The sequence below is a fragment of the Musca domestica genome, unplaced genomic scaffold (assembly GCF_030504385.1).
Source record: "Musca domestica strain aabys unplaced genomic scaffold, Musca_domestica.polishedcontigs.V.1.1 50, whole genome shotgun sequence".
Taxonomy (NCBI): domain Eukaryota; kingdom Metazoa; phylum Arthropoda; class Insecta; order Diptera; family Muscidae; genus Musca; species Musca domestica.
In genome coordinates this window covers 2,529,353-2,547,256 of record NW_026712347.1, presented here as the reverse complement: position 1 = coordinate 2,547,256, position 17,904 = coordinate 2,529,353, and the positions used below count along the sequence as shown (strand labels likewise).

The window sequence follows — 17,904 nt, the reverse complement described above, 5'->3', positions numbered from 1 at the left end:
TTGGGATGTTTGAAATATAAAGAGAACCAGTGCTTATTTCGGATTTTATGATCGTTTTGGTTATTCAAAAGTTTGATCTTTTGGGGGGATGTACCAGAAGAAATAGTCCGTTCTCTACCTTTTTTGTAACAGATCTTGCGTTGATAGAAATATTGAGATGTGCCAATGGATATTCAAAATTTTGACGTTTTGTGGAGGAGGTGCCAGAAGGAGCGAACCGATATATTCCATATTCACACCAGACCTTGGGTTAATAAAAATATTGTAAAGTGTGTAATTGGAAGACAATCGGATCCTTACATTACATTTTTTTTTTTTTAATTTGAAAACATATATACCCTCTCTACATAATTTCCTTCAAAAAATGTAACTGGAAAACCGTCTGAAATTCGATATCTTAAATATGATATAGGTGGCAATTTCTCTGACAGAAAAGTGTCTACACAGATTCATATTTTCGTACATATAGCCCCGATATACGTTGAAGATTTTATCCACATTTTCGATGGAATAGTTTAAAAAAGAACTGAATATATTGGAAGAAAATGGAGGAAAACTGAAATTGTTTTCCTAATAGTGGAGGACATCAAAATTCAGCCCCCTAAACTTATTATCTTTTACACCCTTCACCTTAAAAAGTAGGGAATATTAGCTTTGTCATTCCGTTTGTAACATCCCTAAATATTCGTCGTAGACCCCATAAAGTGTATATATTCATGATCGGCTAAAATTCTAAGTCTATTTAACGATGTACGTTTGTCTGTCAGGCAGAACAATTTATATCGTGTCTACGATGGTTGGTATTGAAAATGAGATATATCGGTCCACATTTTGGTATAGACCCCATATACCGGTACCTTCTGATATTCGGTATTTTAATGATTTTCGCCACATTTTTTCACGGATTTGTCCAAAAATTGGTGTTTGAAGGTCATAATGGTTGCTAGTTCCGGTGGGAAACACGCTTTTGTATAGCCCCCAAAAACATATATGGTACTTTCCGATATTCGGTATGTTGATGCTTTTTGCCGAATTATTCTACGGATTTGTCTAAAAATTGTTATTTTAAGTTCGTAATGATTTCTAGCTCCGGTGGAGGAACATAGAATATATAGGTCCACGTTTTGTTATAGCCGCCATATAACGGTACCTCCCGATATTCGATGTTTTGATGATTTTTGCCACATTTTACACGGTATTTGTTGTTCGTAATGGGTTCTAGCTCCGGTGGCAGAACACTGAACATTTAGGCCCACGGATTTCTTTGAGAATCGGTATTTACAGTTCATAATGGGTTCTAGCTCTGGTGGCAGAACATTAAAAATGTAGGTTCACGTTTTTCTATAGCGCACATATAACGATACCCCCCGATATTCTGTATTTTGATAATCCTAGACACATTTACCCACAAAATTGCTTCAAAACGGGTATTTAAGAAGATTTGGTAGATAACAATCCTTGAAGTATAAAAATGTCTTTAAAAGTTCCCGTTTTGGTATGGCCCCCATATAATGGCCTCACCCATTTTATGGTATTTTGAAATGTTTAACATAATAATCCAAACGGTCTTACATATATTTGTAGTTTAAAGTGGAACACGTTTGAATTCAGATTCTTTTACATAAAAATGTTTTCTTTGCTCAATGTTGGAGGGTAGCAGAAGTTCGCCCCGGCTGAATTCAATGTTTTTTACTTGTTTTTCCAGTGGTACATTTGGACGTTTATTGGGTTTTGTAGTCTCTAGATGTTTGTACGTATCTTTCTGGTATTTTTAGTCAGTAAGTTTACACATTCATTACATCTAATATATGTAGGACCTGGTACCAGGGACGGACGTTGACATACATTTCTGTGTTCGTTCCTGTCTGGTATATAATCTATTGATTTATGCTTGGCGTAGTTGCTAATCGTCTTTATGCAATTGCAGTTCGTTATTTTAATGTTGTAGTTGGTTTTTTTTTTTTGTGTGTACTAAACAAGTTCAGAGCCTATGCGATTGCGTGGTTTTCCACTTGGAGGACCGTGCTTTAATCCGGTAGACAAAAAGAGAATCTGGTTTCCAGGTCATCTCTTCAGGAACCAGGTTCCGTCCTCTCCCCTAAACCGTTCGTGATGCAGCAGCTTCCAGATGGCATGCTCGCTAGAGTTCTGTTGGTCTCTATCAGGAAGACAGAGAAATTAGTTATTCGGATTTTTATCGAATGCTCATAGAAAGAGGAACAAGTTAAAAATATCAGTCGGCTTTGTCGACGGATGTATACCCTCAGCCTATGCCATGTTTTTATGAGACATGTGAGTGAGTCGATAAATTCAGATCTCTGGTTGAGAGAAATATTTAGATATACCAAGATTCAATGGAATCGTTGACTTATTTCGCAAGTTAGGAGAGAAATAAGTATTTAAAATTATGACATTTTATGTGGAGGTTCCAGAAGGGGCATGACGATATCTATCATCTTCACGCCAGATATTGAGATGTGTAAAATTTGAAGAGAATCGGAAGCTTATTTCGCATATTAAGTGCGTTTTGGTTATTTAAAATAGACCCCTTTTGTGGTGTAAGTACCAGAAGAAGTGGGCCCATATCTTCTATATCTACACCAGATCTTATGTAAATACAAATAATGGTATCTGCGAAATTTAAAGAGAATCGGATGCATATTTCGCATTTTATGAGAATTATAAATATTCAAAATTTTGGCGCCTTGTGGGAGAGCTACTTGATGGAGTGTCCATTTTCGCATCTGACATAGGCACTGATGCAAATATTGAAATTTGCAAAGTTTGCACAAAATTGAATGAATCTTTCTTGTTCTATACATTAAATTACTTTCTGTGAATATTTTGACCTTTTGTGGGAGAAGTACCAGGAGGAATGGACCGATATTGCCCATCTAGGAACCCCGATTTAAGTTTGACAATAATATTGGATAAAGTTATTCGAGAGTTATCCTGCGCGCCAGCTCGACAGACAGACGGACGGACACCTTTTGTTCGACTCCAAATGTCCTGAAAGGGATCTGGCCACAAGAGACCTAGGTCACTACGTCGTACATTATATATCTTCACCAAAATGGTTTACCGCTACGGAACTCCTATGGCTCTGTTGAAGCAGCGGGATGAAGAAAATCTGACAAATGTCCCTAACTTTTCACTACTTAATCATTTATACCACATTAATGGTGGTGTTGCTTTTTACTCTAATTCAAAAAAAAAAAAAAAAAAAAATCAGCTATAAATTCGTAAATAAAAGCATTGAATAAATAAAAATATTCGATAATTGTGATCTCTTGGTTGGGCGCCATTAAGTCTATTTTAATTTTATTTTTCTAATTTTTTAGCAATCAATCAATCAATCAATTAATCAAAATTTAAAAGCAACTTCTTTGTTGAAGGAAAAAATAACAAAAAAGTAGCTGTTTAGGCAAGTCAAACTTTTTTAACTTAAGGTTATGAACTCATCCTGAATAAGCCGACTTATTTTTGAACCTGTTATACCAAAAATGGTCTGCTTAGAAAAAGTTGGGATGAATATCAAATAATTTTATGAACCAATGGCATATAAAGGGTATTAAAGACTTGAATGAATGAACACTGACCACATTTATTTAATTTCATTCTTAAGTACTTCTTGACAAAATCCTTCTAGGTTACCTATTATTATATTTAATACTTTTTCTTTTAAATAATAATTGCATAGGCTTATAACCGTGACGACATTTACTTACTTATGTAGTTCTCAAATTACGAAAAAATTGCTTATTTCAGCCACAATATTTTAATAATCCAATCTTATTCGGTTTTACAATAAAACACTTTAACCGAAATAATCATCCAGATTTATATTCACTCGAATAAAAGCTATGTTTAAACGACACTTCCAAATGATATTCAAATCAAAAATTTATTTCCAAAAATATTTATGTTTAACATACAAATTTTAGTATTTTTAAATTCATAAAATTGGTAAATTTCATTTTTGACAAATCTTTGTTTTTTCACATTAAATTCACATAAATTCTTTGCATTTCAGATTAATTTCTTTATCAACAATTAAATTTTGTAACTATCGGACGAAGGAGCCAACGATATTATCACGGACATCAACCACTTGCGTTACGACGATCACTACCAGCACTCGATACGTTTCAATTCGAACTGAAACTATTTCAGCAGAAAACAGAAGCACAAAACACTCGATCGCTGCGTTGCGACAATCTCGTTTGGAATGTGCCAAAGTAGAAGACGACAAAAGAGGAGGGGGAGAAGGAGGAGGAGGCGACATCGTTAATAAGAAGACGTTGTTGCCATTGTTGTTGCATTGTAAGAAAACTTAAATTTTTTAACAAAAGAACATTAACCATTTAAATGAAATACAATAATGCGATGTGGTGATAATATCATTTCTTCTTTTTCTTGTCATTTGTTTGCGTTGTTGTCGTGCCTTCTTCAATTCAATACTTCAATTTTCACATTTGCCACCACACAAAGTGTAAATACGATATGTTTGTATATAATTTAAAATATCATAAGATTCGCACGAATAATTCAACTTCCGCACGCACTTTTTTTCGGCGACGTGACGCGACGTTCACTATGGCTGAGTCTGAGTTATGATGTCGGCGGCGGTGACGATGGCGGCACCATCAATTTGTCTATTTCCATTTTAAGTAACCTTTGCCTTAGTGGGTCAATAAATTATGTTATATCTTCAATATGTCATCTCGCGATTGTTACTGAATTGTATCGATTTGAAATTTGCTTAATTCCAGTGAATACAGTGGAACAAAATGTATCAACTTTTGCTGTATAGCTTAAAAGTCTCCAAATAAATTATGTTTCAAATATTATTAAAATGTTTTTCGGCGTTCGTTAAAATTTGGGTAACAATTCAAAAACGTAAGGGGCGCACTCTGCACAAGAAAAGGTGAAGGACGTGATTTTTTTTACTACCCTGTTGGAAATGTCAATAGTGCAGCACTACTGACATAGGCATCAGTACTACTGACCAAGTGTAGAAAATCCATACTTTTTCTATAAGCAATTTATTTGAGCTGAAAATTTCTGAACGACATTTTGTCCGGGGTATATGGATACATTGGAACTAGAGAGTCTGTAGTTCATTAGGGGCCATATAAATACATTAGTTTCAGATATTACCACAATATTATATTATGGGTATATTAATTTTGTCATTCCTTTCATAACTCCTCGAAATACTCATGTCAGACCCAACAAAGTATATATATTCTAGATCAGCGTAAAATTCTAAGACGATTTAGCCATGTCCGTCTCTCTGTCTGTTGTAATCACGCGATCTTTCGAACGAATTGAGATAGAACGCTAATATGTTGACAGTAGGCAGGTTAAGTTCGTGAATGGGCCATGTATGTCCACGTTATCATATAGCCCCCAAATTTGGTATTTGAAGTTCGTAATAGATACCGCAGCATAAAAAAGAAAATGGGCCATGTAGGTCCACGTCTTCGTATAGCCCCCATATACCGTATCCCCCGATATTCGGTTTTTTTTATAGTTTTAGCTACATTATAAACAGATTTTTCTTCAAGTTTCGCATTTAAATATTGTAATAACTTATGACAAAAGTTGCCTATGCAGGTCCACGTCGGTATTTTTAAGATTTTGACAAGATTTTTAACGGATTTTATTATACCCTACACCACAAGGTGGTCAGGGTATTATGTCTTTGTGCATTTGTATGTAACAGGCAAAAGGAAACGAGATAGACCCATAGTTCCTTTTGATGATCTGCATAGAATCACATTCTGAGTCGATTTATGCATGTCCGTCTGCCGTCCGTCTGTCCATGTATTTTTGTAAACAAAGTACAGTTCGCATTTATTGCCCTATCCAGATGAAATTTTACAAAAATCATTTGTTTTAGATATAGCTCCCATATATATCTTCGTCCGATTTGCCCTTTATTATGCACCAAACGTGTAATATTAGCCCAAATAGTATGAAATTTTGCACATAGTATGCCAAATTTGATCGAAATCGATTCAGATATAGCTATAGCTCCCATATATATTGTTCATCCGATTTGTTATTTTTGTCCTTCGCAGCCGTAATATGCACTCTGTTACAACAATATTTGGGGAAATATATAAAATACAGCTCAGAAATACATGTGCCAAATTTTATCGAGATCGGTTCAGATTTGGATATAGCTCCCATATATAACTTCGTCCGATTTACCTTATATTGTGCACCAAACGTCTAATATTTGTCCAAATAGGATGAAATTTGGCACCTAGGATCGAGTTTAATCTAGAAGGTAGTATGTCAAATTTGGTGAAGATCGGTTCAGATATAGCTATAGCTCCCATATATACTGTTCATCCGATTTGTTGTATTTGTTACCCACAGCCGTAATATGCCCTCCGTAACAACAATATTTGGGGAAATATATAAAAAACAGCTCAGAAATACCTTTGCCAAATTTTATCGAGATCGGTTCAGATTTGGATATAGCTCCTATATATATCTTTATCAGATTTCAGATTAATTTTGCACCAAATGGGCAATACAAGTCCGAATTATATTTAGTCCTTTGAACTTTAAATTATAATTATAATCATAGGGTGTATGATTGAATTCTCCCATAAAAACTTTTAATTTTTATGCGGAGCTCTACTAAATTAGCAAAGTGGTGTAGGGTATCATAAAGTCGGCCCCGCCCGTCTTTAAGACCTACTTTACTGTTTTTTTTTTTTTGAAAATTGCCAAACTTGTACCAAATGGTGGAGGGTATTAAAAGTTCGGCCCGGCCGAACTTGCAGTTTTTCTGCTTGTTATCGTTTAAATCGCATTTTAGAGACTCTTTACTAGCTTCATAACTAACTGAAGTGTCCTGAAAAGTTATTACAAAGAAAGACTATTGAATTTGTTTTGGTTTTAAGGGACTGAACTCACCATATTACCTGTAAGTTCAATTTCTTCAAGGCCGTCCAAATAGACATTAGCACACCGTATGCATGATGGCTTACAAGGCCGTTCTTTAGAATGTAATATTTATTTCGAACTTATTGCAATTGAGCACATGTGAATTAAACACCTGAAAACCTCCATGTTCAATTCAAGTTCTACTAGCAAATCTTGTTTTTTGTAGCAATGGATGTTTTGTCCACAACCACTACATTGCTTCCAAAGCATACGCATGATATAGTGTTGCTGTAGCAAGACGGGTTAATGACTCTGAACGTTGAGACGGCAACTTTTAGTTTGCTGCACAACGAGGACCGTGGTTTAAATTCCACAGCCAAGTTTGGGTGAATTTTCTATACCCTCAGCCATATAACAAGAGAGGGTATATATCATTCGATACGGACAAAACGTGCCTCATCGAAATATCAGTTTTAGACCCTAAGTCTCTTTGGACCAAATCCGTTTCAGGACATTTGCAGTCGATCTAGCGATGTCCGTCCATCTGTCTGGCTGGTGCGCACGATAACTCTTAAAGAGATTATCAGATTTTGTCTAAACTTGGTACATCGTAATATTTTTGTCAAACTTAGATCGAGTTCGGAGATGGCCAATATCGGCCCACTCCTTCTTATACCTCCCCCACAAAAGGTCGAAATTTTCAAAAAATATATTTTCTGCACAGAAAGAGACACGATAATCCGATTTTCCTCCAACTTTGCAAATCCTAATATTTGCGTCAGTGCTACGTCAAGAGCGAAAATGGACAATATCGGTCCACTCCACCAAGTACCTCCCCCACAAAGGGTCAAAATTTTGAATAATTACCACTCTTATAAAATGTGATGTAAAAGTCCGATTGTCTTCAAATTTCACACATCCCAATATTTTTATTAACTCAAGATCTGGTGTCAAGATGGAATACATCGGTCCACTCCTTCTAGTACCTCCCTCATAAAAGGTCGAAATTTAAAAAAATATATTTTCTGCACAGAAAGAGAAAGAATGATCTGATTTTGCTCGAACTTTGCAAATCCTAATATCAGCAGAAATGGTTCGAAAAGTAAAGAAGCGACTTGATCGAATCCCACGTCGCAGTGGCCGAAAAATGGCTCGTGAGCTGAACAAATCGCAATATTCCATACGGCAAATATTGAAAAATGAGCTCGGGGTCATTGCCATTGGAATTCCAAAAAGTGCAAGAACTTACACCGCAATGGAAAGAAAACAGACTCAAAGAGCTAAAGAGTTGCTACGCTTGGCCGAAAGTGGTGAACAGCCGAATTTGGTCTTCTCCGATGAGAAAACATTAGTTGTCAAGCAGTTTGTAAAACAAACAATATGATCGTGTTTACTTGCCGAAGAGGTCAGCTGAAATGTGCACCTACGGTTGGCCACCAGAACTCAAGCGCAGGCCTTGGTGATGGTGTGGGCCGCCATAACAGCCGATGGTCACTCTCCGCTCGTATTTATCGACCATGGCATCAGCAACAAGTAAGCAAAGGCTAAAGTCGAGCGGGGCCGACCGTTGAATACCCTACAACACTACAATAAACGATACAGTTTATATAGGCGAGATACTCGAAAGAATTCCACAAGATATTGTAACAAATAATAAAAGAAAACCATCAGGTTTCGTTCTCTAATTTTCGAATAATAGCAACTTAAACTAATTTGCTCATTTCCAATTTATTGGTAGATGTTGCACTTAAATGGTCTTCCTAGATCTGGAACCAATATTTCCTAAAGACCCATAATCTCTCAGAAGTGGCAAAAGTTTAACATTTATTATTGGTTTTTGACTGAAACGCATCTATATGAGATACAGCCATTTGACTATATTCTTCAACGAAATCAGCGTTAACGAAATAGTCAGAAGTGCGTCTTTCCTGTATTTGTGAATTCTCCAAGAAGTCACTGTAATGGACATTTTCGTATTTTTTCTACAAAAGTTGGCAAACTATTTCACACAATGAATATTTTTTGATGGCCATTCAAAACTGCTTGGCTTTTGCAATGTCCGGTAACCCCCATTCAAATGTGCCTGAGGATCGGGCGATAATTACGACCTGCTAACAATTTTGCAGTTTTTTGGTCCATTTCAACCCCTAAATATATGGCGATCATCTCCAAAAAGAGTAGGCTTCTATTCTGACCCTCATCTTATCCCCATGCAAAATTTCGTAAGGATCGGGCCATAAATGCGATCTGTATATGATATCCTGATATCCTAACTACTTAGTTTTGTTAGCTGTAGAAATATTACCAAATGTTTAATTCAAAATGAAAATATGCCAAAAATTAGACAAAATTGAAAAAATATGAGAAAATTTACAAAATCAATATTTTCATCTTTAGAGAGATATTTTTATGCGATTTTTTAGGCGTTTTTTCTTTTCTGCCAAGAGGCCATTCTGAATTAATTAGAACTGTCGAAATCAGTTCAGCCGTTCTCGATATAAAATAGATCTTTCAAGCATATCTTCTTTGATAGACATATATATCATTGTATCACTGTCATCACTTTGTGATTTCGCCGGGATTTAAAATATTCGCGGTTTAATGAAAAATTTCGATTTTTTTCAATACAAAAGATAGGGTCTATTTTACCCGCTAAATATTATCCGATGACCACCCAAATTGGTAGGCTTCTTCCCCGCCCTAGACTCTAGCTACATGCGAAATTCCGCAACGATTGGTCTATAATTGGAGCATTTGGAGATCATCTTCAAAAGAAATAGGGTTCTATTCTGACATTAATCCCACCTACATTTTAAATTTCGTGAAAATCGGGCCATAATTGCGACCTGTAGAGTGATTACAAATTAACTTGGACAGACGGACGGGCGGACATACATAGCTAGATCGACTCAGCTCGGCGAGCTAGGAAGATCCATATATACTTTCCTATATGGGAAACCAATATTTCGAGGTGTTACATAAATTCTGGCCCAATCAAACTTATAATACCCCCAACACATAGTGTTGTAGGGTATAAAAATGCCGGGTGTATTAAAGCCTTGAGCACGGAAACATTTGGTTATAAAATGAGGTTCCTTGCTTGATTTTCAGCGCATAACGGCCACTAAAATCTCCGGATACCAATCCGTTGAACTATTGTGTCTGGAGTATTTTGTAAATCAAGGTTGTCACTAAAAAATACCAAAGTGTCGATCACCTCAAACAAACGCTTCGCCGGGAATGGGCCAAAATACCGCAGATCAACATTCGGGCAGTGTGTGACGGTTTCATTGGCCGTTTTAAGGCCATAATTCGTGTCAAAGGTGACAAATCTAAACTTATTCAAAAATTTGATGCTATTTCCGACATTTTTGCTTCTATTCAATAAAATTTAAAAAAAATTTTGTTGCATTTTTTATTTCACCCTGTATTTTTTCAGTTAGTTGTTTTCGTGGCATTGGTTTTGCAAATAAATTTTATCTTTCATCCCACTGTCCATTTTTTGCATTTTTAAGTAATTTAGTATTTAGCCTGCAAACCTTTTGTGGATTCATAGCTACTGAATTTTGTTGTTCTTTTGGTTTTTCTCTTTTTTTTTTTTGGTTTTTGCTTAGACTGAAACTGAAATTTAAACTGGTTCGGCATTTCACGTGGTAAACTTTGTTTTGATTTCATAGCTGACTATGCATAAATTAATAAATAGCTACTTGATATTGTTATTGTTTTCAAACAAAAAGTTATTTAAGAGCTATCGACAAAAATGACGTTTTGCCAAGCGGTTTTTTATTTGGTATTTTTAATAGAATTTATTTTTGTGGTATTTATGCAGTTTCATTCGACAAGTTCAACGGCTTTAAAAATATTAATTCTCTAATGCAAGGAAATCGAAAAAACAGGTGTCAATGAAACAAGTGCCGAAACTTCTAGAATGATCTTCAAAAAAAGGTAGGATGTTAGCATGAACAAAATAGTGAGATCAATGAGGTTATATTTCAATTTAATATTGACAAATGGCATATGCTAGATTTTTATTGTTACAAAACCAAATATCACAAATTTTGAATTTTTATTGGAACCCTAAAACTCATCTGATTTTAATAGCCTCTTAGCATAATTAACTCAACTCTTTATCATTAACATTATTTAGACATCGATCATTCACTATTTTTTATGATGATTTGGTCCCATAATCTAATAGCCATTTTATTATTCCAAAAAAAAATATGTTCAAGTTTGGCAAGTTTTAGGTTTTCCTTGGCGCTTCCTAAATGCAATGACTGCGTCAAAAATTTAATGAATTATTTTATAGCTCTGGTAGCTGGTGACCGTGTGATTATTTTAATTTGCCAAATCACCAAAGTGGCAATTTAGTTCTAGAAACTAGTTTAAATTTATAAACAAACAATTTTGATCATAAATAAATAGGCCGCTAGTGATATATTGATACAGCCATAGACATAAAAAATAAACAAAAATTATAGAAACATATTTTGTATTTTTGTAGAAGATAAGAATTCAGGGAAATTTTTTTAAAAACGTTGCATTTTAGTGCAATTTCCTGACATGGGGCTAAGGAGGGCCGTTAGTGCCACTTGGAAACATATTGTGATTATCATCAAATATTTTCGATTTAATGGAAAAGGACAATTGAAATTTCCGTTCTTATACCAGCAAATTAATTTATTTTCGGACAATAATTTTAACCAGGCCACTATAATTCCTTTGTTATAAAAAATACCATACGGCGGCTTATGCTAGAAGAAATTATATTATGTATGTAATCCTCGTAATTTCACCTTAAGACCAACTAGTGGAGATGATGGAATCTGGCATATATTTGACAATATATCATCAGGGTGAGATACAAAAAAAAAAAAAAAAAAACTGCAACAAAGTCAAATGCAATAATTTTTATATTTTTTTAAATTTTATTGAATGAAAGCAAAAAATGATGGAAATAGCATCAAATTTTAGAATAAGTTTAGACTTGTTCTAATTGGGCACCTTTGGCACGAATTATGGCCTTCTAACGGCCAATGAAACCGTCACACGCTGCCCGAATGTTGCTTCGCGGTATTTTGGCCCATTCCTGGCGAAGCGCTGGCTTGAAGTGATCGACAGTTTGGTAGTTTTTAGTGGCAACCTTGCTTTCCAAAATACTCCAGACACAATAGTCCCACGGATTGGTATCCCGAGATTTTGGCGGCCATTGTGAGCTGGAAATGAAGCGAAGAACCTCATTTTGTAACCATTCTAGGGTGGCGCGTGCTGAGTCCTGTTGGAATGTCCAAGGTCTGCGGCCGAAATGTTTGTGTGCCTAAGGCTTTAATACACCCTCTAGAATATTTTCGCCATAATATTCGGCATTTGTTCTGATGCCACGGTCTATTAATAGAAGCGGAGAGCAACTATCGGCTATTATGGCGGCCCACACCATCAGCATGACCGGCGCTTGAGTTCTGGTGGCCAACCGAAGGTGCACATTTTCAGCTTACCTCTTTGGCAAGTAAACACGATCATTTTGTTTGTTTACAAACTGCTGGACAACGAATGTTTTTTTTTTATCGGAGAAAACCGAATTCAGCAGTTCACCACTTTCGGCCAAGCGAAGCAACTCTTTAGCTCTTTTGAGTCTATTTCCTTTCTGTAACGGTGTAAGTTCTTGCACTTTTTGGAATTTCAATGGCTTTATTGGAATTTCAATGGCTATATTGCGATATGTTCAGCTCTCGAGCCACTTTGCTGCAACGCGTGTTTCGATCAAGTCGCTTCATTACTTTTCGAACCATTTCTGTCGATGATGCTGTTTTCTTCCGTCCACTTTAGACGTCGGGCTACGCTACCAGTATCACGGTAACGAGCGATGGTACGATTGCAGTTTTTTCATCTCACCCTGTATATTATGATTATCCTCAATAATTGGATAATCAATAAATTTCCGGTTTGGTGAAGAGGGCAATTAAAAGTCCAATTCTGATACCTACAACTGTCTCTCTTACTCTCTCTGTTAAACACAAACTATCATTGATAGAAGAAAACTTTCAGTTGTTTATAATTTCGGTATCTAACGAACGAAGTTCGTTGATGAGTTAGCGGTGACAATAAAGAAGGGCAAAGACCTACCGATGGAATTTTGTTTGTGAGGGTACGATTTGGGAAATCTCAAACGCAAAATGGGCATTTAAACAAAACATTAAAAGTTGACAACATTGTCTAGACCTATCGACAATGTTGTAATTTTTAATTTATTTTTGCTGAAAACATAAGAAATTAAGTAATTGGTGTTATCAACGACTGACGTTAAGGACCCAACACAATGTAATAGCTACATACCTATCAGTCTTCGACAAAATTCTTAAATATTTATACTTTTGGAGCTAAACGAAATCTTAAAGCAGACTAATCTTGGTGTATTATATGTAGACTAGTGGTCAATTTCTTAGCACAAAGAAGTTTTAAAGTAAATGTTCAAGAGGACTTTTCCTCAGACAAGGCATAAAAATCTGGCGTGCCAGAAGAGTCCAATTCAATATTGATGTGTCGAATTTGCCAAGACGCTTTTGATGATTCAGACATACGCGAATGACAAAACTGTCGGTGCTATCGCAGCACATACGGAGATCATTAAAATAAGTTTAAATGCATACTTGGTGCAAATACTGCCTTACTTAGAGTATGAGTTTAAAAAGCTTCAGAAGAAATATTTAATATCATTTCACGATATTATAGGACAAGAAATCGGCAAACCATATTAAAGATAAATAATCTCCTTAAAAACCAACAACGCTTGCAAATCATTGCTTTTTTTATCAAAATGAAATTTTATAGCGCTCTTCTTCCAATTTATAGTCTGTTCATTTTAGGCTGAATGGGTATTTAAGTAGAATTGTCGATTTTGGAGTAAAGATCAGAATTACAACGTCACCGATACGTAGAATGAACAAATTTAAAGGAATACAGGGTGATATGAAAAACTACAAACAAATTCAGACTGCTGTCATTTCAAAGGCACTCGTCCGACAGCTATTAAAATTCTTCTAGTGACAACTCATTATATTGTTTACAAGCGTGCAAAAGCATTTTGGCGAGAATTTTCCAGAAAAAAGTTATTCGTGATGAAATTGAAGCGTGATAGTGTGATCTTTTATATCTATAAAAGAGGAAAACAGATTTTTCTGAAAATTTCCAAGTATACCACAACATCGCCTGAAAGTAACATAGACTATATAAATGTTTGAAATTCCACTTGAAACTGGAGATATAGCATCAGATATAGCATCGGATGTACCTCCCAAAAATGTAGATTTTATATGAAAATATCTACTGATCGATTACAGATGTAGTGTCCAAATTTGAAATGTGCAACGGAATTTGAAACAAAAATAAATTTGCCAAATTATTTTGAAATCGATCCAAATTTGGATATAGCTCCCATATATATTTTCAGCCCATTTCATATATTTGATGCATTACACACGCTGTGTATGCCACAATTCAATGAAATTTCGAAAGAGTGATGGAATTTTTCTAGAAAATTATTTTGGCAAATTATATCGAAATCGGTTCAGATTTGGACATAGCTTCCATATAATTTTCGAACGATTCCGTTTATTTGATGCACCACCACGATATGTATGTTCGATTGCAATGAATGAATTTGGAATGTGTGACGGGATTTTGATCCGAAAATAAATTTGTCAAATTATATTGAAATCGGTTCAGATTTGGATATAGCTCCCATACATATTTTCGGCCAAGTTCAAATATTTGATGCACAAAGCACGATACGTATGTCCGAGTCCAATGAAATTCGGCATGAGTGCCTAAATTTGGTACACAAATAAATCTGCCAAATTATATAAAAATCGGTATAGATTTGGATATAGCTCCTATATATATTTTCGACCGATTTCGCTTATTTGATGCAGCAAACACGATATGTATGTTCGATTCTAATAAAATTTGGAATGTGTGACGGGATTTTGAACAGAAAATAAATTTGTCAAATTATATTGAAATCAGTTCAGATTTGGATATGGCTCCCATATATATTTTCGGCCGATTTCATATATTTAATACGTCAAATACGATTCGTATGTCCGATTCCAATGAAATTCGGTATGAGTGACTAAATTTGATACAAAAATATGTATGTTATGCACCAAACACGATATATATAACCGATTCAAATAAAAATTTAATTGGAAATCAGTTAAGATTTGGATATAGCTAATTTCATGTATTTTACGTACCAATTTCAATGAAAAATGGAAGGTGTGACGGAATTTGTTGTAAAAGTTAATTTTGTCAAATTATATTGAAATCGTTTCGGTTGGGATATGATTTTATTAAGAAGCATCGACCAATAATACCTTTGCAATGGTTTTAGGCTAACAGTAAAAAAAAATACCCACCAATTTAATTGAGAATACGATTAGTACGGGGAAGTACGTTTCTACCTCGAATTCTCTAATTGCAACATAAATGCCACTCAACTTTTAAATATAACTGTTTCCTGCACGCTTGACATTTGCTATGAAATTAATAAATCCGAAGAACAAACTCTTCGTATTAAAATCAAAAGAGCTAAAGTCTTGATTCACTTGCTCCGATGAGAAAATATTCGTTGCCCTGCAGTTTGTAAACAAACAAAATGATCGTGTTTACTTGCCAAAGAGGTCAGCTGAAAATGTGCACCTTTGGTTGGCCACCAGAACTCAAGCGCCGACCATGGTGAAGCTGTGGGCCGCCATTACAGCTGATGATCGCTCTCCGCTCGTATTAATCGACCGTGGCATCAGAATTAATGCCGAATATTATCGCGAAAATATTCTGGAGTGTGTATTAAAGCCTTGGGCACGCAAATATTTTGGCCGCAGACCTTGGACATTCCAATAGGACTCAGCACGCGCCACCTAAGAATGGTTACAAAATGAGGTTCCTCGCTTCATTTTCAGCGCAAAATGGCCACCAAAATATCCGGATACCAAACAGTTGGACTATTGTTTTCAAGGATATTTTAGAATAATTTTACAATTTCCATTGACCTGTTTTCATAAATCAATAATATTCCGTCTATATTCTTTTGATGCTTTCAGACAAATAAACGCCAATTAAACAATGTTTTGAAAATGTTGTGATGTACTTTTTTGTCAATTTTAATATCAAAACAATTGGAAAATAAATTTCCATCATATTTGAAGATCTATGATACGTACCTTTGTTTGTGTGTGCGTGGGTATCGGTGAGTGCTTCAAACAAAAAAATATTATCCAAAATTTCGAATTTTATCCAAATTTCGTATTTCTCGTGTAACACTTTCACAAACAATTTTGGGGTTTACTTTTGCAATTTTTTATTGCTTCTGGTAATTTATGCTTTGCTCGCCAACTACACGCAATTTGATCACTTGTTTCGAATCGAACCACACCTCTTTTTTTTTCAACAGGCAGCAGATACTTTTTGTGGCTTCTTGTCACTTAATGTCAATCGCTGTTGCTTTGGCTGTTGTTTATTCGATAATGTCAATTGTTTATTAATTAAAGTTTTTCTCTTGCACAAATTGTTAAACATAAAATACAGTTCAAGTTTGACAAATTTCAGTTTTAGATTATTTTTCGATAGATGTAATGGGACGATTTGTGATTTCAGGGCAGCAGCAGGTGGCGATGAAGAATAACTAACTCTCTTAACTTTACCCATCCAGGTGAGGATTGTAGGGGATACTTTTCGATTCGGTGGCAATCGATGAGTTTTTTGACGCAATAAAATTTAATTTTTTTTTGATTTTTTAGAAAATTTAGGATATTTTATAAAAATGTGCTAAATTTCGGACATTTCAGTTTTATATATTTTTTGGAAATGTTTGATTGCCGTCCTAGTTTACATCAATATTTTGTCCTTCTTCTACGTAAAAGTAAAAGTTTATTTCAAAAAATTTGAAAGGATCTAAAACGTGTTACACCGCTTTTGTAGGTTTACCGAACGTAACGCACAATTTCTTTTTTAAATTTTAGTTTTTTTTAATTTTTGACGTCAAATGATATTTTTCCTATTCTACAATTCTATATTTAGCCGATATTTTTTGTTTTCTATTTTTTTCTATTTTTGCCCTTTGCGAATATTTCAAATTCGTAGCAACTTTCCCGATTTTCCACTGAACCGAATATGTTTTTATTTTTTCTATGATCTCAACTCGTTTCGTATGGATCTCGTGTGGAATTCAATGACAGACTGAACTGAACGTACCATCCGCTCAATGGTTTTTATAGATGTTCTTCTGTTTGTAAATCGTTTGTTTGGAAAATACTAAAGGGAGAGCGAGAACAGCAGCGGATCGCCAATACACCGCCATCAGCATAGAAAATATTCTCTTCTTTTGTTTAAACGGCGAATTCGCCACCCGGCATGTGTGTGTTTGTAGCCCCACTGATAATTACAGCTGAGAATATGTTTCATATACGAGGTCCACTGACAGGCAAGCAAGCAGGCTAATCAGTAAACAATTGCTCCACATCTGGCGCCCAATGTTTGCTGGGCAGAATGATTGCTGGAAATTCTTTGTTTTGCTGTTTGTTGTGGCAAGTCGTTTGCAAGGGCTTATCTGTTCGCAAAAAATAGCAAAATTCAACTGCTCCATATTTTTTAATTGTAAATACACTAAAAATAGTTTTGAATATTTATATATAACGAAATGGACCTACAAAGAGACTTGAACGTAGAGGCTTTGTGGACAGAAAATATTTTTTATTCATCATCAGTGTGATCACAAATCTGACTCTGAGGAAACCATTGAAATATGTGATGTACTGTTGAGCGAGATAGGTCTGGGTGTGGGGAAATTCAAAATAAAGGGTACTTGAAAGTATAAACTGATGACCCATGGTATTTCCAATATTTTTTACGTCTTGACCATGTTTTCTATTTAATTTTGCCAAATTTTAAAACAAATTTTCGCCATAAATTTCAATGGAGGCTTACGTTTGGGGGGTGGGGGGG

At 35.2% G+C, this 17,904-nt stretch overlaps 1 protein-coding gene across 2 annotated transcripts in view; it reads right to left on the bottom strand.

Annotated features, from left to right (window-relative positions):
* Positions 1-17,154, bottom strand: part of LOC101901767 (proton-associated sugar transporter A) — a 38,691-nt gene extending 21,537 nt beyond the window's left edge. The window contains exon 1 of one of the 2 annotated variants that reach the window (XM_059128406.1): positions 16,125-17,154. The gene's annotated coding sequence lies outside the window, so the exon portion shown is untranslated. Of the gene's footprint in view, positions 1-3,728; positions 4,135-16,124 lie in introns of those variants that run through there. The other variant, XM_059128408.1, reaches the window with a different exon arrangement.
* Positions 17,155-17,904: the final 750 nt, after the last annotated feature.